General features: G+C 48.4%; 1 protein-coding gene across 1 annotated transcript in view; it reads left to right on the top strand.

Annotated features, from left to right (window-relative positions):
- LOC143768665 (phospholipase A2 inhibitor and Ly6/PLAUR domain-containing protein-like) overlaps positions 1 to 26862 on the top strand; it is a 48891-nt gene that overhangs the window by 18184 nt on the left and 3845 nt on the right. The gene's annotated exons all lie outside the window — the stretch shown is intronic.

Raw genomic sequence — 26862 nt, 5'->3', positions numbered from 1 at the left:
CCGATACCCGATCCCAATGCAAGTCAATGGGACGAAAATATCGGAATTAAAATAAACCCTTTATAAACTTGTAGGTTCATTCTACATGAAGGAAAACAACTAAGAATAATGTAGGATGTATTGGGGGACGTGGCGGAGACATTAAAGGCACAGAGGTTTAGCCCAATGTAATAGAATAGCAGGATTTTGTTTTTTTTTATGACGTTCGGCGGTAGAAAGATTTTGACTATGTTAATTTTTTTTTTATTTTGTCAGATATTGATGTTTCACTACTTCCACGCCCTTCACCTTCTTTTTTACTTCTCCCACACTTTCTTCTTCATTATCCTCATCATCAGCTTCTTTGACATCAACTTCTTCACCTTATTCATCTTCTTCTTCATCTTCTACCTATTATTTTTTTGGTTACATTGTTCATATTCTTTTTATTTTACTATTATCTTCATCATATTCTACTTCTTCATCATATTCTTATTTGCGACAGGCATTCCCGTAGTTGTTATCTATAAAAGTTTGAAGATTACACCTTCCGTTCTGCCTGTCACAAAAGAGTTACATTTGTCCGCGTTCAGTTTGGCCTGCAGCATCAGGCTTTATCCAGGGGCACCACGAGGAGGAACGGACTCACCCCCATACACTGCTTAGTCTTCTTCTGCTTATAATTTAGATAATATTTTTTGCTCTGATATTTAGTGTTATGCTTAATGTTCTTCTGCTCTTTGTTCTGCAGCCTCTTGTTCTTCTGCTTCTCGGTCTTCCAGGTCGTCGTCGTCTCCAGGGTCGTCGTCTCCGGGGTCGTCGTCATCGGGGTGGTCTTCAGGGTCGTCGTCTCCGGGGTCGTCGTCATCGGGGTGGTCTTCAGGGTCATCGTCTCCAGGGTCGTCGTCATCACGGTGGTTGTCGTCTCTGGTGTCGTCGTCATCTTAGGGGTGGTCTTCCGGGTCATCGTGTTTAGTCTCTTGAACTTGGAAATGTAGCAGAAGGTACAAGAAGGCTGAGAAAATGCCGAGAACCAGCTGATGGAACTGGAACTCGGATGGCTACCCGAAGGTCCAAGAGCCAATGGAACTACCGAGGACCAGCTGACGTTACTGGAACCCGGTTACTAAGCAGGAGGTACCCGTGCCTGAAAGCACTACCAAGGACCACCTGACGTTGGTGGAACTCGGATACCCAGAGGGAGGCACCTAAGCCAAAGGCTCTGCCCGGAACCAGCTGACGGTACTGGAACCAGGATGGGGAGCAGAAGGTACAAGAGCAAAAGACACTGCCGAGAACCAGCTGACGGTGCTGGAACCCGGATGGGTAGCCGAAGGTCCAAGAGCCAATGGAACTACCGAGGACCAGCTGACGTTACTGGAACCCGGTTACTAAGCAGGAGGTACCCGTGCCTGAAAGCACTACCAAGGACCACCTGACGTTGGTGGAACTCGGATACCCAGAGGGAGGCACCTAAGCCAAAGGCTCTGCCCAGAACCAGCTGACGGTACTGGAACCAGGATGGGGAGCAGAAGGTACAAGAGCAAGTGTCTGCGTGGCTTTTGCAGGACACGATGCCGGCTGCACAGCAGGGGAACAGCTGGCGGTGCTGAACCCCACTGACACATTGGCTGGTGTTTTTCTCTGTGCAGCTAGCAGTACCGGGCCCCAACTGGCGGTGTTAGAGCCCGGGGTCAGCAGGAGGAGGAGATGGAGCAGAGTGTAGGCCGAAGCCTGCACTGGCGGCAGCTTTGGGTCTGTTGTGCCTGCGTGGCAGTTGCAGGACACGTTGCCGGCTGCACAGCAGGGGAACAGCTGGCGGTGCTGAACCCCACTGACACATTGGCTGGTGTTTGGCTCTGTGCAGCTAGCAGTACCGGGCCCCAACTGGCGGTGTTGGAGCCCGGGCTCTGCAGGGGGAGCAGAGTGTAGGCCGAAGCCTACTTGAACCAATTTCAAAGGTAACCTTTAACCCCCCCTCAGGGGTTACAAAGTAGAAGAGCCACAGCTTATGCAGCAGTAGTGCTGCACAAGTCAAAGGTTGCTCTTTTAATTTTGCTCCTTGCACACGCTGAATGAAACACGTATAACATTTAGCCCTTTATACAGTCAAACTGTGTTGGAGGCGCGAGTTCCCTTTGTAATGAGACGCAGCACAGATGTCAAGAATCCCACCTTGGTGCTGGGTGCAGCCTCCTGAGCATTGTTATTTGCTGTACAGGAGTCTGCGCTGTCGTGTTATCCCCTGGCCTAGCGCTGTTAGCGCTGCCCATCTTCTGACCTCATTTAATGTCGGCCGGTGCGGTTCGCGATGACCATGAATCCCAGCCCCGCAGTGTCTTAACATTGTTAAAACACTGCGGGGCTGGGATTCATGGCCTAGCGCAGCACATATGTTCGCCTCTCGCACTCGGGTCCTTACACCCGCTTCAGACTGTGCGGCGTCAGCTGATCCCTTATCGCATGCCGCGGCCATGAAGCCGCACAGTCTGAAGAAGGCGGAAGGAGATGAGGGACAGGCGAAGTGATGCACCGCTCATGCCCATCAATCACACCCTCGCAGTCCCAAGAAATAAGACACCGAGGGGCGTTGTGTGGGTCAGGGCGGCCGCAGAGGCGCAGGCAGCCAAACAATGATGCCAGAAGACGGGCAGCGCTACCAAGGGGGTTGCAGCGTGTCATTACAAAGGAAAGTCACACCACCGGGACGGTTAAATGGTCACACAGAGGACACATTTTAGACGTGTTTTCAGTTCCACATGTGCGAGGAGAATACGTTTATGAGCCACCTTGCACACATGCAGCATTACCGCTGTACAAGGTGGCCTTAAAAACGTACAAACGCCTGGGGGAGGGGGGACAGGTTCCCTTCAATTTCAGTTCTTGTGTCTGCGTGGCTTTTGCAGGACACGATGCCGGCTGCACAGCAGGGGAACAGCTGGCGGTGCTGAACCCCACTGACACATTGGCTGGTGTTTTTCTCTGTGCAGCTAGCAGTACCGGGCCCCAACTGGCGGTGTTAGAGCCCGGGGTCAGCAGGAGGAGGAGATGGAGCAGAGTGTAGGCCGAAGCCTGCACTGGTGGCAGCTTTGGGTCTGTTGTGCCTGCGTGGCAGTTGCAGGACACGTTGCCGGCTGCACAGCAGGGGAACAGCTGGCGGTGCTGAACCCCACTGACACATTGGCTGGTGTTTGGCTCTGTGCAGCTAGCAGTACCGGGCCCCAACTGGCGGTGTTGGAGCCCGGGCTCTGCAGGGGGAGCAGAGTGTAGGCCGAAGCCTACTTGAACCAATTTCAAAGGTAACCTTTAACCCCCCCTCAGGGGTTACAAAGTAGAAGAGCCACAGCTTATGCAGCAGTAGTGCTGCACAAGTCAAAGGTTAATAAATCAATATGAGTGGCGCTATGGAGCACAAAGCAGTTTGCCTGCCGCAGGTGAAAACAATCACCACAAGGGATTGTAGTAGTAAAAATGAAGTAAAGAGATGATCACATAAAAATGATTACATCAGGAACCTGCGCTGGTATAACTGCCTGTCGGCAAACATCTCCTACACTGACAACCACTCTGAGATAATATACATAGAGAACTGTATTGGCAAACTGCAATGTCCAATATTGCAGATAAACAGACCAACCGGCTTTCCTGGTCAGAAAAAAAGAAAGTTCGTTCTCATCCTTACCGCAAATCCGTGGGAAGGATGTGGGCGATCCTGGATGAGGATCTGCTGTCAGAGAAAGTCCCAGGATGTCGCTTCACTGGCCGTACAGGTAACAATGCATAATGTCCTTATAGGTAACACGGCAAAAGTTTCAGAGGAGAAGTCACGAACCCCCTCGGTGCGGTTAGTGCGATCGGCGCCTGCGCAGGACCTGTGAGCCGTAGTACGCAATGTGACCGCACACGTGACAGAGGGTAAGGTACGGGTGGCGATATGGACCAAAAAAGTACAACGCGTTTCGGAGACGCCTGTCTCCTTCTTCAGGTATGGTCCATACCTCCAAATAGTAGTCCTTATATAGACGCCAGCCGTACCATTAATTATTGAAACCCGAAAAGTTCTATCCCACAATTCAAACCCTTAGGAATAAGGGTGTCTAGAGTGAAGATCCATTTGGTTTCTGATCTTGACATGGATTTGATGAAATTTCCTCCTCTCCAATGTGGGTGTACCCTTTCAATTCCCACAACCTTCATACATTTTGCCTTTCCCTCATGTATTTCAATAAAATGCTTCGAGAGTGGGTGACCCAGGAATTTATTATTGATATTACGAGTGTGTTCGTTTATTCGAACCTGTAGAGGTCTCTTAGTACGTCCAACGTACATTTTGTTGCAGGGGCAAGTAATGGTGTAAATCACCCCTGTAGATGAACACGTTATAAATTCTTCAATCCCCAATTCGGTATTGCCAATTTTCGTTTGTTTATGTGTTTGAGTTTTTTTACACATATTGCATTTTTTGCAGGGAAAAAAACCTTTTAGAACACTCTGTGAGAGGGTAGTTTGAATAGATACTGATCTATTTTGTACTGTGGGAGCAATATACGTACCTAAATTACGACTTTTCTTATAAATAAAGCGAGGTACCTCCGTAATGCTGCCCCCCAGGATTTTATCTTTTTTCAATAGATCCCAGTGTTTTCTCACTATTCTGCGCAGTATGTTTGAATTAGCATTATACTGGGTAATTATTGGGATACAGTCCAAATTGTTATTTTTTATTTTAGGAGTAGGGTATATCAATTCATGACGTGGTTTCAAGAGAGCTGCATCCCTAGATTCCTTCAACACGTTTAAGCTATACCCTTTTTCCACAAATTTTGTAGTGAGAGCCTCCGCTTCAACCTCAAAATCCTGCGATTTAGAGCAGTTCCTGTTAAGTCGCATGTATTGGCTTTTAGGAATATTTAAAAGCCATTGTGGGAGGTGACAACTATTTAGGGGGATAAAACTATTAGTGTCTGTTGGTTTATTGAAGGTTCGAGTTTGGATAGTGCCTTCCTCAATAAAAATAGTTAAATCTAAAAAATTGATCTGATGTGCACTGATGTTATTTGTAAAATTTAAAAAGAATTCATTTTTATTTAAATTAATTAAAAACTGGTTTAGGGACTCCTGACCCCCCGACCAAATAAAAATCACATCATCAATGAAACGTTGCCAGAGGACCAGGTCCGCGCGCAGCACACCCCCCTGCTGGTATATGGCGGTTTCCTCCCACCTGCCAACATACAGGTTAGCGTAACTGGGCGCGAACCTGGTCCCCATAGCAGTACCCCACTGCTGGGAGTAGTAGTTATCCTGGTACATAAAATAATTGTGGGTTAAAATAAAGTGCATACATTCACCTAAAAAATTAATTTGTTCTCCAGGAATGTTTGAATATTTATTTAAAAAATATTTAGCAGCATCACAGCCCTTGCTGTGGTCAATCACTGTATAAAGGGAAGCAATATCCAGTGTACCAAGGATATAATGATCTTCCCATTTGATTGTTTCCAAACATTTTAAAATATGGGCACTGTCCTTTAACCCCTTAAGCCCGTATGACGTACTATGCCGTCGAGGTGGGGTGGGCCTTAATTCCCGGTGACGGGATAGTACGTCATACGCGATCGGCCGCGCTCACGGGGGGAGCGCGGCCGATCGCGGCCGGGTGTCGGCTGCATATCGCAGCTGACATCCGGCACTATGTGCCAGGAGCGGTCACGGACCGCCCCCGGCACATTAACCCCCGGCACACCGCGATCAAACATGATCGCGGTGTACCGGCGGTACAGGGAAGCATCGCGCAGGGAGGGGGCTCCCTGCGGGCTTCCCTGAGACGATCGGTACAAGGTGATGTACTCACCTCGTACCGAACGTCTTCTCCCTGCAGGCCCCGGATCCAAAATGGCCGAGGGGCTGTATCCGGGTCCTGCAGGGAGCACTTCCGGGTCGGAGCAGGCTGCAGATGAAAGCTGCAGCCTGCTCCGATTAAAGTATGATCGCGGATCTGATAGAGTGCTGTGCACACTATCAGATCTGCGATCTGTGATGTCCCCCCCTGGGACAAAGTAAAAAAGTAAAAAAAAAAATTTCCACATGTGTAAAAAAAAAAAAAAAAATTCCTAAATAAATAATAATAAAAAAAAAATATTATTCCCATAAATACATTTCTTTATCTAAAAAAACCAAACAAAAACAATAAAAGTACACATATTTAGTATCGCCGCGTCCGTAACGACCCAACCTATAAAACTGGCCCACTAGTTAACCCCTTCAGTAAACACCGTAAGAAAAAAAAAAAAAAAACGAGGCATAAAACAACGCTTTATTACCATACCGCCGAACAAAAAGTGGAATAACACGCGATCAAAAAGACGGATATAAATAACCATGTTACCGCTGAAAACGTCATCTTGTCCCGCAAAAAACGAGCCACCATACAGCATCATCAGCAAAAAAATAAAAAAGTTATAGTCCTCAGAATAAAGCGATGCCAAAATAATTATTTTTTCTATAAAATAGTTTTTATCGTATAAAAGCGTCAAAACATAAAAAAATGATATAAATGAGGTATCGCTGTAATCGTACTGACCCGACGAATAAAACTGCTTTATCAATTTTACCAAGCGCAGAACGGTATAAACGCCTCTCCCAAAAGAAATTCATGAATAGCTGGTTTTTGGTTATTCTGCCTCACAAAAATCGGAATAAAAAGTGATAAAAAATGGTCACGTGTCCGAAAATGTTACCAATAAAAACGTCAACTCGTCCCGCAAAAAACAAGACCTCACATGACTCTGTGGACCAAAATGTGGAAAAATTATAGGTCTCAAAATGTGGAGACGCAAAAACTTTTTTGCTATAAAAAGCGTCTTTTAGTCTGGTTTCACACTTGCGTTTTTATCTGCATGCGTTTTTTAAAAAAACCGCATGTGTGAAAAAATGCATGTAAACGCGGTAAAACGCATGCGTTTTTATAGAAAAACACAAGAAAACAAGAAAAAAACAAAAAACCCTAACCCTACCCCTAACCCTACCCCTAACCTGAAATACGTGGCACTGAAATACGTGGCACTGAAATATACGTTTATATACGTATATACGTATATAAGTGCCACGATATTTCAGTGGCCACGTATATAAGTGCCACGTATTTAAGTGCCACGTATTTAAGTGCCACGTATTTAAGTGCCACGTATTTAAGTGCCACGTATTTAAGTGCCACGTATTTACGTGCCACGTATTTACGTGCCACGTATTTACGTGCCACGTATTTACGTGCCACGTATTTTTCAGTGCCTGAAATACGTGGCACTGAAATACGTGGCACTGAAATATCGTGGCACTGAAATATCGTGGCACTGAAGTATTTACGTGCCACGTATTTTTCAGTGCCTGAAATACGTGGCACTGAAATACGTGGCACTGAAATACGTGGCACTGAAATATCGTGGCACTTAAATACGTGGCACTTAAATACGTGGCACTTAAATACGTGGCACTTAAATACGTGGCTCTTAAATACGTGGCACTTATATACGTGGCACTTATATACGTGGCACTTATGACTGTCAGAAAATGTTCAGTAAACGGTTAGGGGTGAGGTTAGGGGTAGGGTTTCAGGTAGAATTGGGGAGTTTCCACTGTTCAGGCACATCAGGGGCTCTCCAAACGCGACATGGCGTCCAATCTCAATTCCAGCCAATTCTGCGTTGAAAAAGTAAAACAGTGCTCCTTCCCTTCCGAGCTCTCCCGTGCGTCCAAAAAGGGGTTTACCCCAACATATGGGGTATCAGCGTACTAGGGACAAATTGAACAACAACTTCTGGGGTCCAAGTTCTCTTGTTATCCTTGGGAAAATAAAAATTTGGGGGGCTAAAAATCATTTTTGTGGGAAAAAAAATATGTTTTATTTTCACGGCTCTGCGTTATAAACTGTAGTGAAACACTTGGGGGTTCAAAGTTCTCACAACACATCTAGATAAGTTCCTTGGGAGGTCTAGTTTCCAATATGGGGTCACTTGTGGGGGGTTTGTACTGTTTGGGTACATCAGGGGCTCTGCGAATGCAACTTGACGCCTGCAGACCAATCCATTTAAGTCTGCATTCCAAATGGCGCTCCTTCCCTTCCGAGCTCTGTCATGCGCCCAAACAGTGGTTCCCCCCCACATAGGGGGTATCAGCGTACTCAGGACAAATTGGACAACAACTTTTAGGGTCCAATTTATCCTGATACCCTTGTGAAAATACAAAACTGGGGGCTAAATTTCATTTTTGTGAAAAAAAAAAAAATTATTTTCACGGCTCTGCGTTATAAACTGTAGTGAAACACTTGGGGGTTCAAAGTTCTCACAACACATCTAGATAAGTTCCTTGGGAGGTCTAGTTTCCAATATGGGGTCACTTGTGGGGGGTTTGTACTGTTTGGGTACATCAGGGGCTCTGCAAATGCAATGTGACGCCTGCAGACCAATCCATTTAAGTCTGCATTCCAAATGGCGCTCCTTCCCTTCCGAGCTCTGTCATGCGCCCAAACAGTGGTCCCCCCCCCACAAATGGGGTATCAGCGTACTCCAGACAAACTGGACAACAACTTTTGGGGTCCAATTTATCCTGATACCCTTGTGAAAATACAAAACTGGGGGCTAAAAAATCATTTTTGTGAAAAAAAAAAATAATTTTTATTTTCACGGCTCTGCGTTATAAACTGTAGTGAAACACTTGGGGGTTCAAAGCTCTCAAAACACATCTAGATAAGTTCCTTAGGGGGTCTACTTTCCAAAATGGTGTCACTTGTGGGGGGGTTTAATGTTTAGGCACATCAGGGGCTCTCCAAACGCAACATGGCATCCCATCTTAATTCCAGTCAATTTTGCATTGAAAAGTAAAATAGCGCTTCTTCCCTTCTGAGCTCTGCTATGCGCCCAAACAATGGTTTACCCCCACATATGGGGTATCCTCGTACTCAGGACAAATTGCACAACAACTATTGTGGTCTAATTTCTTCTCTTACCCTTGGGGAAATAAAAAAATGGGGGTGAAAAGATCATTTTTGTGAAAAAATATGATTTTTTATTTTTACGGCTCTGCATTATAAACTTCTGTGAAGCACTTGTTGGGTCAAAGTGCTCAACACACATCTAGATAAGTTCCTTAAGGGGTCTACTTTCCAAAATGGTGTCACTCGTGGGGGGTTTCAATGTTTAGGCACATTAGGGGCTCTCCAAACGCAACATGGCGTCCCATCTCAATTCCAGTCAATTTTGCATTGAAAAGTCAAATGGCGCTCCTTCCCTTCTGAGCTCTGCCCTGCGCCCAAACAATGGTTTACACCCACATATGGGGTATCAGTGTACTCAGGACAAATTGCACAACAATTTTTGGGGTCCAATTTCTTCTCTTACCCTTGGGAAAATAAAAAATTGGGGGTGAAAAGATCATTTTTGTGAAAAAATATGATTTTTTATTTTTACGGCTCTGCATTATAAACTTCTGTAAAGCACTTGTTGGGTCAAAGTGCTCACCACACATCTAGATAAGTTCCTTAGGGGGTCTACTTTCCAAAATGGTGTCACTTGTTAGGGGTTTCAATGTTTAGGCACATCAAGGGCTCTCTAAATGCAACATGGCGTCCCATCTCAATTCCAGTCAATTTTGCATTGAAAAGTCAAATGGCGCTCCTTCCCTTCCGAGCTCTGCCCTGCGCCCAAACAATGGTTTACACCCACATATGGGGTATCAGCGTACTCAGGACAAATTGCACAACAATTTTTGGGGTCCAATTTCTTCTCTCACCCTTGGGAAAATAAAAAATTGGGGGTGAAAAGATCATTTTTGTGAAAAAATATGATTTTTTATTTTTACGGCTCTGCATTATAAACTTCTGTAAAGCACTTGTTGGGTCAAAGTGCTCACCACACATCTAGATAAGTTCCTTAGGGGGTCTACTTTCCAAAATGGTGTCACTTGTTAGGGGTTTCAATGTTTAGGCACATCAGGGGCTCTCCAAATGCAACATGGCGTCCCATCTCAATTCCAGTCAATTTTGCATTGAAAAGTCAAATGGCGCTCCTTTGCTTACAAGCTCTGCCATGCGCCCAAACTGTGGTTTACCCCCACATATGGGGTATCAGCGTACTCAGGACAAATTGTACAACTTTTGGGGTCTATTTTCTCCTGTTACCCTTGGTAAAATAAAACAAATTGGAGCTGAAATAAATTTTGTGTGAAAAAAAGTTAAATGTTCATTTTTATTTAAACATTCCAAAAATTCCTGTGAAACACCAGAAGGGTTAATAAACTTCTTGAAAGTGTTTTTGAGTACCTTGAGGGGTGCAGTTTTTAGAATGGTGTCACACTTGGGTATTTTCTATCATATAGACCCGTCAAAATGACTTCAAATGAGATGTGGTCCCTAAAAAAAAATGGTGCTGTAAAAATGAGAAATTGCTGGTCAACTTTTAACCCTTATAACTCCGTCACAAAAAAAAATTTTGGTTCCAAAATTGTGCTGATGTAAAGTAGACATGTGGGAAATGTTATTTATTAAGTATTTTGTGTGACATATGTCTGTGATTTAAGGGCATAAAAATTCAAAGTTGGAAAATTGCGAAATTTTCCAAATTTTTGCCAAATATTCGTTTTTTTCACAAATAAACGCAAGTTATATCGAAGAAATTTTACCACTAACATGAAGTACAATATGTCACGAGAAAACAATGTCAGAATCGCCAAGATCCGTTGAAGCGTTCCAGAGTTATAACCTCATAAAGGGACAGTGGTCAGAATTGTAAAAATTGGCCTGGTCATTAACGTGCAAACCACCCTCGGGGCTTAAGGAGTTAAATATGCCGGTAAAAGTGGTACCACCTTTTGAAGGTGACAATCCACTAGTTTGGACAGATTCGCTGTCAAGCATTGGATACCTGATATTATGGGTCTCCCAGGTGGATCATTTCTGTTTTTGTGCATCTTAGGTAGGTGGTAAAATACCGCCAACCTGGGAGGCCCATCATTGATAAACTCAAACTCCTGTTGGTTTATATATCCAATATCGAGACTTCTAGTGGTCAATAGTTTCATTTCTCTCATATATTCTTTGGTGGGGTCATTTTTTAATTTTTTATACGTCCGGGAATCACTTAACAAACGTATTGATTCCTTGTGGTAAGTATCGTGATCTAAAATCACAATCCCCCCCCCCCTTGTCAGCTGGACGGATAACAAGATTATTTTTCTTCTGTAAAACTTTTAGAGCATTCTTTTCCCTACGTGTCAGATTATATTTAAATTTGTGACATCGCTTCTCATTAATTTTACGTAAATCTTCTATTACGTTAGTTTGAAAAGTCTCCATCTGTTCGGAATACTCATTATATGGATGGAAATGGGATTTATTCCTAAGGTTAGTATGCACATAGGTTTTGTCGGATATAGCATCCTGATCCTTATTGATTGGATTTTTTAAAAAATGTCTCCGAATGGCCAATTTCCTCATAAAGAGTTTAATGCCAATATATGATTCAAATGTATTAAATTTACTAGCCGGGGCATATTTTAGGCCTTTGGACAGTAGGGATAACTGGTCCTTATTTAATTTGCGTTTGCTCAAGTTAAAGATCATCGACACATCAATATTTTTTGAATTTTTTAATGACCTTTTCGTTTTTTGGGTGAATTTCCCACCTCTGCACCCCCTTTTACGGATTTTTTTGGGGCCATGTGAAAAAAAGGATGTTTAGTTGGTTTGGCAGATGGTTTTTTGGTACATTTTGCCCCCATCCTAGATTCAGCTCCTTGATTTCCTGTGGGGGGCAACGACTTATTTGGGAATTTTTTAGTATAACCCCTTCTAGAATGACTTGTTCCCTCCATAGGTGACTCAGGATAATTACTCAAAGCTTGAAAACGATTCTGGGTATTGGCACATGGTGTCTGCGGTGTCACTGGTACGGGTGGATTAGCATCCCCCTCTACGTTAAGGTCATTTGGTTGTACATCTGGTTGAGACAGAGAGGGGGAAGTAGGATATATGGAGAATATTTCAGAAACAGCGGAGCAATCTAAATTACTATTTTCCACTTGATCAATAGTTTCAAACGTAGACTCAACTTGAGAACTATCTCCAAATGCACACTCTGGTACTGCGTCTCTACCAAATTTCTTCTTTTTTTTATTAATGATTTCTAGTTCTTTATTTTTAATTCTCATTCGGATACTGGTAGATAGTTTGATAATCTCAGGATGTTCCTTATATGGTCTAATAGTGTCAAATAATTTTGAAATTTTCTGTTTACTAGCTACCAATTGTTGTTTTCTTTTTTCTATAATAAATTCCACCGCTTGTTTCGAAAAAGCTTTGAACATGTTGTTCCATTGGAATAGTGTCTCGGGATCTCCAATGTCTCCTGAGAGAGCTTTATGAACCTCCAAACCTCTTGGGATACAGTCAAAAGCAATGTATCTCTCTAGCGTAGCCACTTCCCACAAATCACGCATTTCTTTAAGTAATAGTTGTTCAAGAATTTTTAGTGATTCTCTAATGGGAGTGATATTCTCCTTGGTTGATTTAGGGGTTATTGGTTGGTATGCCCGATGGAAAAATCTTTGAATATTATTAATTCTATCTTTCCCGATGGAAAAATCTTTGAATATTATTAATTCTATCTTTCCCGATGGAAAAATCTTTGAATATTATTAATTCTATCAGCTGGCGGTGCTGAACCCCACTGACACATTGGCTGGTGTTTGGCTCTGTGCAGCTAGCAGTACCGGGCCCCAACTGGCGGTGTTGGAGCCCGGGCTCTGCAGGGGGAGCAGAGTGTAGGCCGAAGCCTACTTGAACCAATTTCAAAGGTAACCTTTAACCCCCCCCTCAGGGGTTACAAAGTAGAAGAGCCACAGCTTATGCAGCAGTAGTGCTGCACAAGTCAAAGGTTGCTCTTTTAATTTTGCTCCTTGCACACGCTGAATGAAACACGTATAACATTTAGCCCTTTATACAGTCAAACTGTGTTGGAGGCGCGAGTTCCCTTTGTAATGAGACGCAGCACAGATGTCAAGAATCCCACCTTGGTGCTGGGTGCAGCCTCCTGAGCGTTGTTATTTGCTGTACAGGAGTCTGCGCTGTCGTGTTATCCCCTGGCCTAGCGCTGTTAGCGCTGCCCATCTTCTGACCTCATTTAATGTCGGCCGGTGCGGTTCGCGATGACCATGAATCCCAGCCCCGCAGTGTCTTAACATTGTTAAAACACTGCGGGGCTGGGATTCATGGCCTGGCGCAGCACATATGTTCGCCTCTCGCACTCGGGTCCTTACACCCGCTTCAGACTGTGCGGCGTCAGCTGATCCCTTATCGCATGCCGCGGCCATGAAGCCGCACAGTCTGAAGAAGGCGGAAGGAGATGAGGGACAGGCGAAGTGATGCACCGCTCATGCCCATCAATCACACCCTCGCAGTCCCAAGAAATAAGACACCGAGGGGCGTTGTGTGGGTCAGGGCGGCCGCAGAGGCGCAGGCAGCCAAACAATGATGCCAGAAGATGGGCAGCGCTACCAAGGGGGTTGCAGCATGTCATTACAAAGGAAAGTCACACCACCGGGACGGTTAAATGGTCACACAGAGGACACATTTTAGACGTGTTTTCAGTTCCACATGTGCGAGGAGAATACGTTTATGAGCCACCTTGCACACATGCAGCATTACCGCTGTACAAGGTGGCCTTAAAAACGTACAAACGCCTGGGGGAGGGGGAACAGGTTCCCTTCAATTTCAGTTCTTGTGTCTGCGTGGCTTTTGCAGGACATGATGCCGGCTGCACAGCAGGGGAACAGCTGGCGGTGCTGAACCCCACTGACACATTGGCTGGTGTTTTTCTCTGTGCAGCTAGCAGTACCGGGCCCCAACTGGCGGTGTTAGAGCCCGGGGTCAGCAGGAGGAGGAGATGGAGCAGAGTGTAGGCCGAAGCCTGCACTGGCGGCAGCTTTGGGTCTGTTGTGCCTGCGTGGCAGTTGCAGGACACGTTGCCGGCTGCACAGCAGGGGAACAGCTGGCGGTGCTGAACCCCACTGACACATTGGCTGGTGTTTGGCTCTGTGCAGCTAGCAGTACCGGGCCCCAACTGGCGGTGTTGGAGCCCGGGCTCTGCAGGGGGAGCAGAGTGTAGGCCGAAGCCTACTTGAACCAATTTCAAAGGTAACCTTTAACCCCCCCTCAGGGGTTACAAAGTAGAAGAGCCACAGCTTATGCAGCAGTAGTGCTGCACAAGTCAAAGGTTGCTCTTTTAATTTTGCTCCTTGCACACGCTGAATGAAACACGTATAACATTTAGCCCTTTATACAGTCAAACTGTGTTGGAGGCGCGAGTTCCCTTTGTAATGAGATGCAGCACAGATGTCAAGAATCCCACCTTGGTGCTGGGTGCAGCCTCCTGAGCGTTGTTATTTGCTGTACAGGAGTCTGCGCTGTCGTGTTATCCCCTGGCCTAGCGCTGTTAGCGCTGCCCATCTTCTGACCTCATTTAATGTCGGCCGGTGCGGTTCGCGATGACCATGAATCCCAGCCCCGCAGTGTCTTAACATTGTTAAAACACTGCGGGGCTGGGATTCATGGCCTGGCGCAGCACATATGTTCGCCTCTCGCACTCGGGTCCTTACACCCGCTTCAGACTGTGCGGCGTCAGCTGATCCCTTATCGCATGCCGCGGCCTTGAAGCCGCACAGTCTGAAGAAGGCGGAAGGAGATGAGGGACAGGCGAAGTGATGCACCGCTCATGCCCATCAATCACACCCTCGCAGTCCCAAGAAATAAGACACCGAGGGGCGTTGTGTGGGTCAGGGCGGCCGCAGAGGCGCAGGCAGCCAAACAATGATGCCAGAAGACGGGCAGCGCTACCAAGGGGGTTGCAGCGTGTCATTACAAAGGAAAGTCACACCACCGGGACGGTTAAATGGTCACACAGAGGACACATTTTAGACGTGTTTTCAGTTCCACATGTGCGAGGAGAATACGTTTATGAGCCACCTTGCACACATGCAGCATTACCGCTGTACAAGGTGGCCTTAAAAACGTACAAACGCCTGGGGGAGGGGGGACAGGTTCCCTTCAATTTCAGTTCTTGTGTCTGCGTGGCTTTTGCAGGACACGATGCCGGCTGCACAGCAGGGGAACAGCTGGCGGTGCTGAACCCCACTGACACATTGGCTGGTGTTTTTCTCTGTGCAGCTAGCAGTACCGGGCCCCAACTGGCGGTGTTAGAGCCCGGGGTCAGCAGGAGGAGGAGATGGAGCAGAGTGTAGGCCGAAGCCTGCACTGGCGGCAGCTTTGGGTCTGTTGTGCCTGCGTGGCAGTTGCAGGACACGTTGCCGGCTGCACAGCAGGGGAACAGCTGGCGGTGCTGAACCCCACTGACACATTGGCTGGTGTTTGGCTCTGTGCAGCTAGCAGTACCGGGCCCCAACTGGCGGTGTTGGAGCCCGGGCTCTGCAGGGGGAGCAGAGTGTAGGCCGAAGCCTACTTGAACCAATTTCAAAGGTAACCTTTAACCCCTCCTCAGGGGTTACAAAGTAGAAGAGCCACAGCTTATGCAGCAGTAGTGCTGCACAAGTCAAAGGTTGCTCTTTTAATTTTGCTCCTTGCACACGCTGAATGAAACACGTATAACATTTAGCCCTTTATACAGTCAAACTGTGTTGGAGGCGCGAGTTCCCTTTGTAATGAGACGCAGCACAGATGTCAAGAATCCCACCTTGGTGCTGGGTGCAGCCTCCTGAGCGTTGTTATTTGCTGTACAGGAGTCTGCGCTGTCGTGTTATCCCCTGGCCTAGCGCTGTTAGCGCTGCCCATCTTCTGACCTCATTTAATGTCGGCCGGTGCGGTTCGCGATGACCATGAATCCCAGCCCCGCAGTGTCTTAACATTGTTAAAACACTGCGGGGCTGGGATTCATGGCCTGGCGCAGCACATATGTTCGCCTCTCGCACTCGGGTCCTTACACCCGCTTCAGACTGTGCGGCGTCAGCTGATCCCTTATCGCATGCCGCGGCCATGAAGCCGCACAGTCTGAAGAAGGCGGAAGGAGATGAGGGACAGGCGAAGTGATGCACCGCTCATGCCCATCAATCACACCCTCGCAGTCCCAAGAAATAAGACACCGAGGGGCGTTGTGTGGGTCAGGGCGGCCGCAGAGGCGCAGGCAGCCAAACAATGATATCAGAAGACGGGCAGCGCTACCAAGGAGCTTGTTGCGTGTCAATACAAAGGAAAATCACACCTGAGGGACGTTTTAATGGTCGCAGAGGACTCATTTTTAGACGTGTTCACTTGAACATGGGCAAGGAGATTAAGTTTCTGAGCCACCTTGCACACATGCAGCATTACTGTCGTACAAGGTGGCTGTAAAACGTAAAAACGCCTGGGGGGAGGGGGGACAGGTTTCCTTCAATTTCAGTTCTTGTGTCTGCGTGGCTGTTGCAGGACACGTTGCCGGCTACACAGCAGGGGAACAGCTGGCGGTGCTGAACCCCACTGACACATTGGCTGGTGTTTGGCTCTGTGCAGCTAGCACATCTGGGCCCCAACTGGCGGTGTTAGAGCCCAGGGTCAGCAGGAGGAGGAGAGGGAGCAGAGTGTAGGCCGAAGCCTGCACTGGAGCAAGTTGAAAGGGAAACTTTAACCCCCCCCCCAGGCGTTTGTAGCTGAAAGAGCCATCGTGTACAGCACTAATGCTGGAAAAGGTAAACTTAGCTCTTTTAATTATGGTCCTTGCACATGCTGAACCTAACACTTATAAAAAGTGTCCTCTCCTACCGTGATACCGTCCGGTAGGTGGAACTTTCCTTTGTGATGTGACGCAGCACAGCCGTCATTCTTACCCCCTTGGCGCCGTGCGCCGCCTCCTCAGCGTTGTTTGAATCAGTCCCGGAGCCTGCGCTGTTAGGTTAGCCCTTGGCCATGCACACATTTTGCGCTGCCCGTCTTCTGACATCATTTGGTGTCAGGCTGGCTGCGCCTGTGCGGCCGCGCTGGCCGAGAGCCCGCCTCGTACTGTCTTCTGATTTAATCCCACTGGGGGCCTGAGATCCATGGACATGCGCAGTGCATATCTGAACCTCCACCTCTCACTCATCTCCCTACGGCTTCTTCTGACTGTGCGGTGTCACGGCCGTGGCATGCTATTAGGGACCAGCTGACACCGAACAGTCTGAAGAAGCCATAGGGAGATGAGTGAGAGGTGGAGGTTCAGATATGCACTGCGCATGTCCATGGATCTCAGGCCCCCAGTGGGATTAAATCAGAAGACAGTACGAGGCGGGCTCTCGGCCAGCGCGGCCGCACAGGCGCAGCCAGCCTGACACCAAATGATGTCAGAAGACGGGCAGCGCAAAATGTGTGCATGGCCAAGGGCTAACCTAACAGCGCAGGCTCCGGGACTGATTCAAACAACGCTGAGGAGGCGGCGCACGGCTCCAAGGGGGTAAGAATGACGGCTGTGCTGCGTCACATCACAAAGGAAAGTTCCACCAACCGTACGGTATCACGGTAGGAGGGGACACTTTTCATAAGTGTTAGGATCAGCATGTGCAAGGAGCACCACGAAAAGAGGCACTTTTTCCCTTTGCATCATTACTGCTGCACAAGGTGGCTCCTTCAGTAACAAACGCCTGGGGGGGGGGGTACAGGTTCCCTTAAATTTAACTTGTTGTGCCTGCGTGGCGGTCGCAGTACACGTTGCCGGCTGCACAGCAGGGGAACAGCTGGCGGTGCTGAACCCCACTAACACATTGGCGAGGTGTTTGGCTCTGTGCGGACAGCACTTCTGGACGGCAACTAGCGGTGTTGGAGCCCAGGGACAGGTGGAGGAGGAGGAGGTGGAGGAGGTAGGAGGGATTGCCACACACACAGCAGGGGAACAGCTGACGTTACTGAACCCCAATAACAGAGGAGGGACTGTTGGGACTGTGCGTACAGCACTACCAGGCAACAACTAGCGGTGTTGGAGCCCAGGGACAGGTGGAGGAGGAGGAGGTGGAGGAGGTAGGAGGGATTGCCACACACACAGCAGGGGAACAGCTGACGTTACTGAACCCCAATAACAGAGGAGGGACTGTTGGGACTGTGCGTACAGCACTACCAGGCAACAACTAGCGGTGTTGGAGCCCAGGGACAGGTGGAGGAGGAGGAGGTGGAGGAGGTAGGAGGGATTGCCACACACACAGCAGGGGAACAGCTGACGTTACTGAACCCCAATAACAGAGGAGGGACTGTTGGGACTGTGCGTACAGCACTACCAGGCAACAACTAGCGGTGTTGGAGCCCAGGGACAGGTGGAGGAGGAGGAGGTGGAGGAGGTAGGAGGGATTGCCACACACACAGCAGGGGAACAGCTGACGTTACTGAACCCCAATAACAGAGGAGGGACTGTTGGGACTGTGCGTACAGCACTACCAGGCAACAACTAGCGGTGTTGGAGCCCAGGGACAGGTGGAGGAGGAGGAGGTGGAGGAGGTAGGAGGGATTGCCACACACACAGCAGGGGAACAGCTGACGTTACTGAACCCCAATAACAGAGGAGCGACTGTTGGGACTGTGCGGACAGCACTTCTGGACGGCAACTAGCGGTGTTGGAGCCCAGGGACAGGTGGAAAAGCAGAGGAACACAATGTAGGCCGAAGCCTGGGAAAGTCGAAAGGGAACCTTTAACCCCCCTCCCAAGGCGTTTGTAGCTGAAAGAGCCAGCTTGTGCAGCACAAAAGATGCAAAAGGAAAAGGTGGCTCTTTTCATCATGCTCCTTGCAAACACAGAACTAAACACTTATAAAATGTGTCCCCTGAAACCGTGAAACCGTCCCGGAGGTGGGACTTTCCTTCGTAATATGACGCAGCACAGCCGTCATTCCTACCCCCCCCGGCGCCGCGCCCCGGCTCCTCAGCGTAGTTTGATTCCGTCCCGGAGCCTGCGCTGTTATGTTATCCCTTGGCCAGGCACACTTAGCGCTGCCCATCTTCTGACATCATTTGGTGTCAGGCTGGCTGCGCCTGTGCGGCCGCGCTGGCCATGCGCAGTGCATATCCTCGCCTCTCACTCCCCTCCCTACGGCTTCTTAAGACTGTGCAGTGTCACGGCCGTGGCATGCTATTAGGGACCAGCTGACACCGAACAGTCTGAAGAAGCCATAGGGAGATGAGTGAGAGGTGGAGGTTCAGATATGCACTGCGCATGTCCATGGATCCCAGGCCCCCAGTGGGATTAAATCAGAAGACACTGCGAGGCGGGCTCTCGGCCAGCGCGGCCGCACAGGCGCAGCCATCCTGACACCAAATGATGCCAGAAGACGGGCAGCGCTAAGTGTGCCTGGCCACGGGATAACATAACAGCGCAGGCTCCGGGACGGAATCAAACAACGCTGAGGAGCCGGGGCGCGGCGCCGGGGGGGGAGGAATGACGGCTGTGCTGCGTCATATTACGAAGGAAAGTCCCACCTCCGGGACGGTTTTACGGTATCAGTGGACACATTTTATAAGTGTTAAGTTCTGCGTGTGCAAGGAGCTAAACCAAAATAGCTACCTTTTCCTTGTGCAGCATTACTGCTGCACAAGGAGGCTCTTTCAGTAACAAACGCCTTGGGGGGGGGGGGACAGATTCCCTTACATTTCAGTTGTTGTGTCAGCGTGGCGGTCGCATGACACATTGCCGGCTACACAGCTGGGGATCAGCTGACATCACTGAAACCCAATAACACTGGGTCGTATGTTTTGACTGTGCAGACGGCACTTCTGAGCCTCAACTGGCGGTGTTGGAGCCCAGGAATTTAAGTTCAGGTGGTAGAAAGATGAACACAACAGGAGACCTGGATAACGTATACAGTGACCTAATTATTTAATCAGGAGGAGGAATGGCAAATTCCTGCGAGATCCAGGCCTTGTTCATTTTCAGGAAAGTAAGCCGGTCAACGTTATCGGAGGATAGTCGCATGCGACGGTCAGTTAGTACACCACCTGCAGCACTAAAGACACATTCCGATAATACACTGGCCGCAGGGCAAGACAGCACCTCCAATGCATACTGGCTTAGCTCTGGCCATGTATCCAGCTTTGAGACCCAAAACTTGAAAGGGGAAGAGCCGTCTGGGAGTACAGCAAGAGGGCAAGACATGTAGTCTGTCACCATCTGACGGAACCGTTGCCTCCTGCTGACTGGAGCCGTCTGTGATGGTGTAGACTTTTGTGGGGGGCACAGAAAACTGTGCCACAGTTGGGCCATACTGGTCTTGCCTTGGGCAGAGGCACTGCTTCTGCTCCCTCTTTGTGCAGAGCCTCCACCACTGCCTGGACGCACTGAGCTGCTTTGGAATGCACTAGCAGCACTTCTCTCAGTTGGAATGGAGAAGATGATGGAATCGACCAGTGTGTCTTGGTACTCCCGCATTTTTCGCTCCCGGTTCAACGGTGTGATGAGGCTTTCTACGTTGTCCCGGTAGCGAGGATCGAGGAGGGTGAACACCCAATAATCAGACATGTTGAGAATGTGGGCGATGCGGCGGTCGTTTCTCAGGCACTGCAGCATGTAATCCACCATGTGCTGCAGACTGCCAACTGCCCAAGAAACGCTGTCCCCTGCTGGAGGCGTGATATCTGCCCGCTCGTCATCACCCCACCCTCGCTGTACACACTGAGTACTGGACAATTCGGTAACTCCCTCCTCTGGACGGATGTCTTCCTCCTCCATTGACTCCTCCTCATCCTCCTCACAAACTGTCCCCTGCCGTTTGTGAGGAACCACGTGGCGCTGACTGTCCAGAAGATGATGGAAATGGTGAATCCTCATCCTCCACCTCTTCCACAACATCATCCCTTAGCGCTTGCAGTGATTTTTCAAGCAGGCAGATAAGGGGGACAGTCATGCTGACTAGTGCATCATCTGCACTCGCCATCCGCGTGGAATAATCAAAGGGACGCAAAACCTGGCAGACGTCATTCATAGTGGCCCACTCTGTGGTTGTGAAGTCTGTACGGCGCTGACTGCGACTTCTTTGCGCCTGAAGCAGCTGGTACTCCATTACAGCTTGCTGCTGCTCACACAACCGCTCCAACATATGTAACGTGGAATTCCACCTGGTAGGTAGGTCACATATGATGCGATGTTCCGGCAGGCGGTGTCGGCGCTGCAGAGCCGCAATGCGCGCTTTTGCCGTGCTGGAACGCCGCAAGTGAGCACACTCTAGGCGGACCTTGTGCAGCACTGCATCAAGATCCGGATAGTCCCTCAAAAAGCTCTGCACGACCAAATTGAGTACATGTGCCAGACATGGGATGTGAGTGAGGTTGCCGAGGCCCAGAGCTGCCACCAGATTTCGGCCATTATCACACACTACCATGCCTGGCTGGAGATTCGCTGGCACAAACCACACATCGCTCTCCTGCTTGATGGCATTCCAGAGCTCCTGCGCTGTGTGGCTACGATTCCCCAAAAAAATTAATTTCAAGACGGCCTGTTGACGTTTGGCCACGGCTGTGCTCATGTCGGTCGTAACAGGTACACGTTCATCACGGGTCCATGTGGAGGTGGACTGTGACGGCTCCTGCAGCGATGATTCTGAGGAACTGGTGTAAGAGGAGGAGTCAATGCGTACAGAATGGATTCCTGCAATCCTTGGAGTGGGCAGGACACGTCCTGCGCCACTCGCACGGTCTGTACCCGGCTCAACGACATTAACCCAATGGGCAGTGAGGGAAAGGTATCGCCCCTGTCCATGTTGACTGGTCCACGCATCGGTGGTGAGGTGGACCTTGCTACTGACGGCGTTCAGTAGCGCGTGTTTTATGTGTCCCTCCACATGCTTGTGCAGGGCAGGGACGGCTTGCCTGCTGAAGTAAAAGCGGCTGGGCACATTGTACTGTGGGACTGCCAATGACATCAAGTCACGGAAGCTGTCAGTCTCCACCAGCCTGAATGACAGCATTTCCAGTGACAGAAGTTTGGCAATGCCTGCAGTCAGAGCCTGTGCTCGTGGGTGGTTTGACGAGAAAGGCCTCCTTTTCTCCCATGCCTGTACTACCGATGGCTGTAGACTGGGCTGGGAGTGTGTGGATGACTGGGAAAGTGGTGCTGCGGGTGGAATTACAGCGGGTCTCTGGACAACAGGGCCAGAGGTTCTTCCACGGCGATCCTGGGAGGAAGCCGAACCAGCTGGGTGTGAGCTAGAGGAAGAGGCAACACGAGCTGAAGAGGTGGTAGCTGCCGCTGTTGGTTGGCCTAGCTCTTCAGTGTGTTTTTCTAACTCCGCCGGGTGCCTGTTGCGCACATGTTTCCACATGTTGGAGGTATTGAGGTTGCTAACATTTCGACCTCTTTTGACTTTTTGATGACACACCTTGCATCTGACATAGCAAATGTCATCTGCAACTGTGTCAAAAAAGGACCAGGCACTGCAAGTCTTGGGAGCGCCCTTTTTGGCTTTTGGAAGAGACATGCTCCTAACGGGTGCCAAAGCGGAGGCTGCAGGATCCGCAGTCTTCCCCCTCCCTCTCCCTCTTTGGGCCGTACGGGGAATCTCTTCCTCAGAGCTGCTCCCACCACCTTCCTGTCCCTCACGCCAAGATGGGTCAAGGACCTCATCATCTACACTACCCTCTGCCCCCAACTGCTCCTCCTGGGTAGTCTCAGCAGCAGAGCACGCACCAGTAAGTGGCACCTGAGTGTCATCATCAGCTGATGCGGCCTGCGATGTGGTGACCGGAGCCACTGGCCCACCCGCCTCTTCAGAGGAAGAGAGAAAAAGCTGTTGGGCATCACTGCACCCTGCCTCTTCTTCCATTTCTCCAATGCTGCTTGGCTGGCCCCCTGTTTCCAAGCCAAGAGATTCAGAGAACAGAAGTAGAGACGGCTCCTGTCCTGGGCTCTCTGTCTGCCTGGGCAATTTGGCAGGTGGTGAAGAGACAGATGGCTGCTCTCCAGTGCTCTGTGTCTGAGAGGATGTGGCACTAATTGAAGTTGATGCATTAGCTGCCATCCATCCGACAACGGCTTCAATTTGTTCTTCACGCAGCAGCGGTGTACGGCGCTCTGACACAAAGCTGCGCATGAATGACTGTTGCCTGGTGAAAGTGGGTGCTGATGAGTCACCGGTGCCCGCAGCAGGCACAGAATCCCCACGTCCCCTCCCTGCTCCGCGCCCACGCCCACGCCCACGTGCCTTACTCACTGCCTTCTTCATCTTGGTTGACTGATAAAGATAAGCAGAAAAGTACTAACGGCTTTGTGTGCTTATTCCTGAGCAACTCCTCCTAACAGGTATAAGAAACTAATTTTCTAAAGTGTGGACTAGACTTTAATATGAGCTAATGTGGCCTACACAAATGTAAAGTGGTGTAACTGGTGTGTTTGGTGAACTTTATTATTTATTTATTTTTGGGGGGCTGAACTGACAACGGATAGAGCTGCAGTCACACGGAGACCGTGCAGACAGACGTAAACGGCGCTGCAAGGCCCAAAAACCCTCCTCTACGTTATCCTATGTAGTGTTTTTCCACAAGTTAGCTGGAGACGGGTGGAAAGACACTAATAGGATTTTTTTGAAAAAATGTGCAGCAGCCTGCACTACTTAAAACAAAATGAAAATTGATTTGGCGGTATGACGCAGTGAAGAACCCTGAGCTGGAGACAACCAGGCTATGGCTGCTCACAGACTACAGGGCGAGCTGCAGTCACACGGAGACCGTGCAGACAGCCGTAAACGGCGCTGCAAGGCCCAAAAACCCTCCTCTACGTTATCCTATGTAGTGTTTTTCCACAAATTAGCTGGAGACGGGTGGAAAGACACTAATAGGAATTTTTTGAAAAAATGTGCAGCAGCCTGCACTACTTAAAACAAAATGAAAATTGATTTGGCGGTATGACGCAGTGAACAACTCTGAGCTGGAGACAACCAGGCTATGGCTGCTCACAGACTACAGGGCGAGCTGCAGTCACACGGAGACCATGCAGACAGCCGTAAACGGCGCTGCAAGGCCCAAAAACCCTCCTCTACGTTATCCTATGTAGTGTTTTTCCACAAATTAGCTGGAGACGGGTGGAAAGACACTAATAGGAATTTTTTGAAAAAATGTGCAGCAGCCTGCACTACTTAAAACAAAATGAAAATTGATTTGGCGGTATGACGCAGTGAACAACCCTGAGCTGGAGACAACCAGGCTATGGCTGCTCACAGACTACAGGGCGAGCTGCAATCACACGGAGACTGTGCAGACAGCCGTAAACGGCGCTGCAAGGCCCAAAAACCCTCCTCTACGTTATCCTATGTAGTGTTTTTCCACAAATTAGCTGGAGACGGGTGGAAAGACACTAATAGGATTTTTTTGAATAAATTAGCAGCAGACTACACTACTTGAAAAAAAAAAAAAAAAAGAACAGTATGAGGCAATGAACCACCCTCCCTGAACTGAATACAACCAGCTATGGATGGCCTATGTGGCTGCACTCAGACTAGAGAGTGGGCTGCACTCACACACACACACACACAGACCTTGCAGATCGCTGTGAAAACAGCGCTACAAGGCAAAAGCAAGGTGAATAGTAGGTGAACACAGCGGTTGCTAAATTAGCCTTTGGAAAGCACAAAGAAGCAAATCGCTATCTCTAAACTGTCCCTCAGTCAGCAAACAGCGTCCTGTCACTAACTGAATTCACAGCAGAGTGATCGCAAAATGGCGCCAGCGACTTTTAAACTGCATCATTACATCATTTCAGCAGCCAATCACAGCCTTGCCAGTAGTTTCATGCCCTCCATGCTAAACAGGATGTGCCCACACTTGGAATCATTCTCATTGGCTGAATTTCTGCATTTTGAATCTTGGAACTTCCGATTCCGGTATCCGATACGCGGCAAGTATCGGAATCCCGGTATCGGAATTCCGATACCGCAAGTATCGGCCGATACCCGATACTTGCGGTATCGGAATGCTCAACACTAGTTTTGAACTGTAGCCTCTGGGCAATAGGAAGCCAATGAAGGGCCTGGCAGAGAGGAGAGGCTGGGGAATAATGGGGAGACAGGTGGAATAGTCAGGCAGCAGAGTTTTGGATGAATAGGAGTGATGCCAGTGTGTTAGAGGGGAGGCCAGAGAGTAGGAGGTTGCAGTAGTCGAGGCGAGAGATGATAAGGGCATGCACTAGTGTTTTTGTGGTTTCATGGTCAAGGAATGCAGGGATCTGGGAAATGTTTTGGAACCAGCAAGAGGAGGCAAGGGTTTGGATATGTGGCTTGAAAGACAGGGTAGAGTCAAGGATCACCCCGAGGCAGCGAGCGTGCGGGACCAGGGAAAGTGAGCAGCCACTGACATTAATGGATAGATCGGGTGGAGGGGTAGAGTGAGGTGGGGGAAAGATGATGAATTCTGTTTTGTCGTGTTCAGATTTAGAAAGCGAGCAGAAAAGAAAGATGAAATAGCAGACAGACATTGTGGGATTTTGGTCAGTAAGGTAGTGAAATCAGGTCCAGATAGGTAGATCTGCATGTCATCATCATAGAGATAATATTGTAGACCGTGGGATTCTATGAGCTGTCCCAGAACCCAGGGTCTTAGAACTGAGCCTTGGGGAACACCGACAGAGAGAGGGTGAGATGAGGAGGTGGTGTGGGAGAGGGAGACACTGAATGTCCGGTCTGTTAGATATGATGAGATCCAGGATAGGGCCAAGTCTGTGATGCCAAGAGATGAGGGAATCTGTAACAGGAGGGAGTGGTCCACAGTGTCGAAGGCAGAAGACAGGTCCAGGAGGAGGAGGACGACAGAGTAATGTCGCTTGCTCTTGGTGGTTAGTAGGTCATTGGTCACTTTAGTTAGGGCAGTTTCAGTTGAGTGTTGTCTTCAGTTGAGTGGTGTCAAATCTTTAATATCTGTCTTCTACAGTTGAGGGAATATAGTGAGAAGCAAAAGGGTAACAATGTTTTAAACTTTTGACTTTCAGGCTCCATATCTCACCAACTACTATGGATTTGAACATGAGACTGCCATCATTTTATAGACAATTATCTTGAATATCCCATACATAAAATTGACTTGCACCTATTTAGCATATGATTAGTTATGCAGATTCTCGTCATGTCACTGTATTGTTACTGTTTTGATCCTGGTGGTGGAAAAATATTTTTCTTCCTATATACTACAAGAAACTACTTTACTACTTTACTTTACTTTACTTTACACTAGTTTGGTCTCACATTGCCTAATAGCTCAGTGTGTTATTAGGTTGATTCCCAAGTGAAAGGTCACTAGTTTGAAGGGGGGAGCCAAGAAGATTTAACAAAAAAAGAGTCAGAGTATCATTCAGCTCATCGATAGCCATCTTTCAGCCAAGAAAATTGCCAAACTGCATCTTGTTAGTGCCATCTCAGTTGGAAGAATACGAAATGAAGTCCATCAATCCATTCAAAAGCCAAGAGGTGGACATCCAGACAAAATATCGGAGTCAACAAGTTGCCTCATCACTAGGTCTATCAGTTCTGGAAAAGGTTTGTATGCTTCATAATAATGAGATCACAGACGTCCATGCAAGCACTGTGTGAGACACATTACACAAGTCTGGAATGGTGGCCTGAAAAGAGGTGAAGTCTCGACTTCAATATCGTCATAAGAAATGTAAGCTCAAGTTTGAAAAAAAGTGCAAAAAGTGGACAGTTGAAGACTGGAAACTGGTGATTTGGAGCAATGAGATAAAAGTCGATAGACTAGGCTCTGATGGGTGCAAATGGGTCTGGAAGAAACAAGGGAAAAGAGTCTAATGGATTGAGAAATTGAAGGACCTGTCAAGTTTATCTTTAGGAAGACTGATGATATGGGGTTGTTTCACAGCTAAAGGCGTTGGATACCTGACCAGGATCGACGGTGGTCTC

The sequence above is a fragment of the Ranitomeya variabilis genome, chromosome 4 (genome assembly GCF_051348905.1).
Source record: "Ranitomeya variabilis isolate aRanVar5 chromosome 4, aRanVar5.hap1, whole genome shotgun sequence".
Taxonomy (NCBI): domain Eukaryota; kingdom Metazoa; phylum Chordata; class Amphibia; order Anura; family Dendrobatidae; genus Ranitomeya; species Ranitomeya variabilis.
Note: the sequence above shows the minus strand (reverse complement) of the source record. Positions and strands in the feature narration are given on the sequence as shown.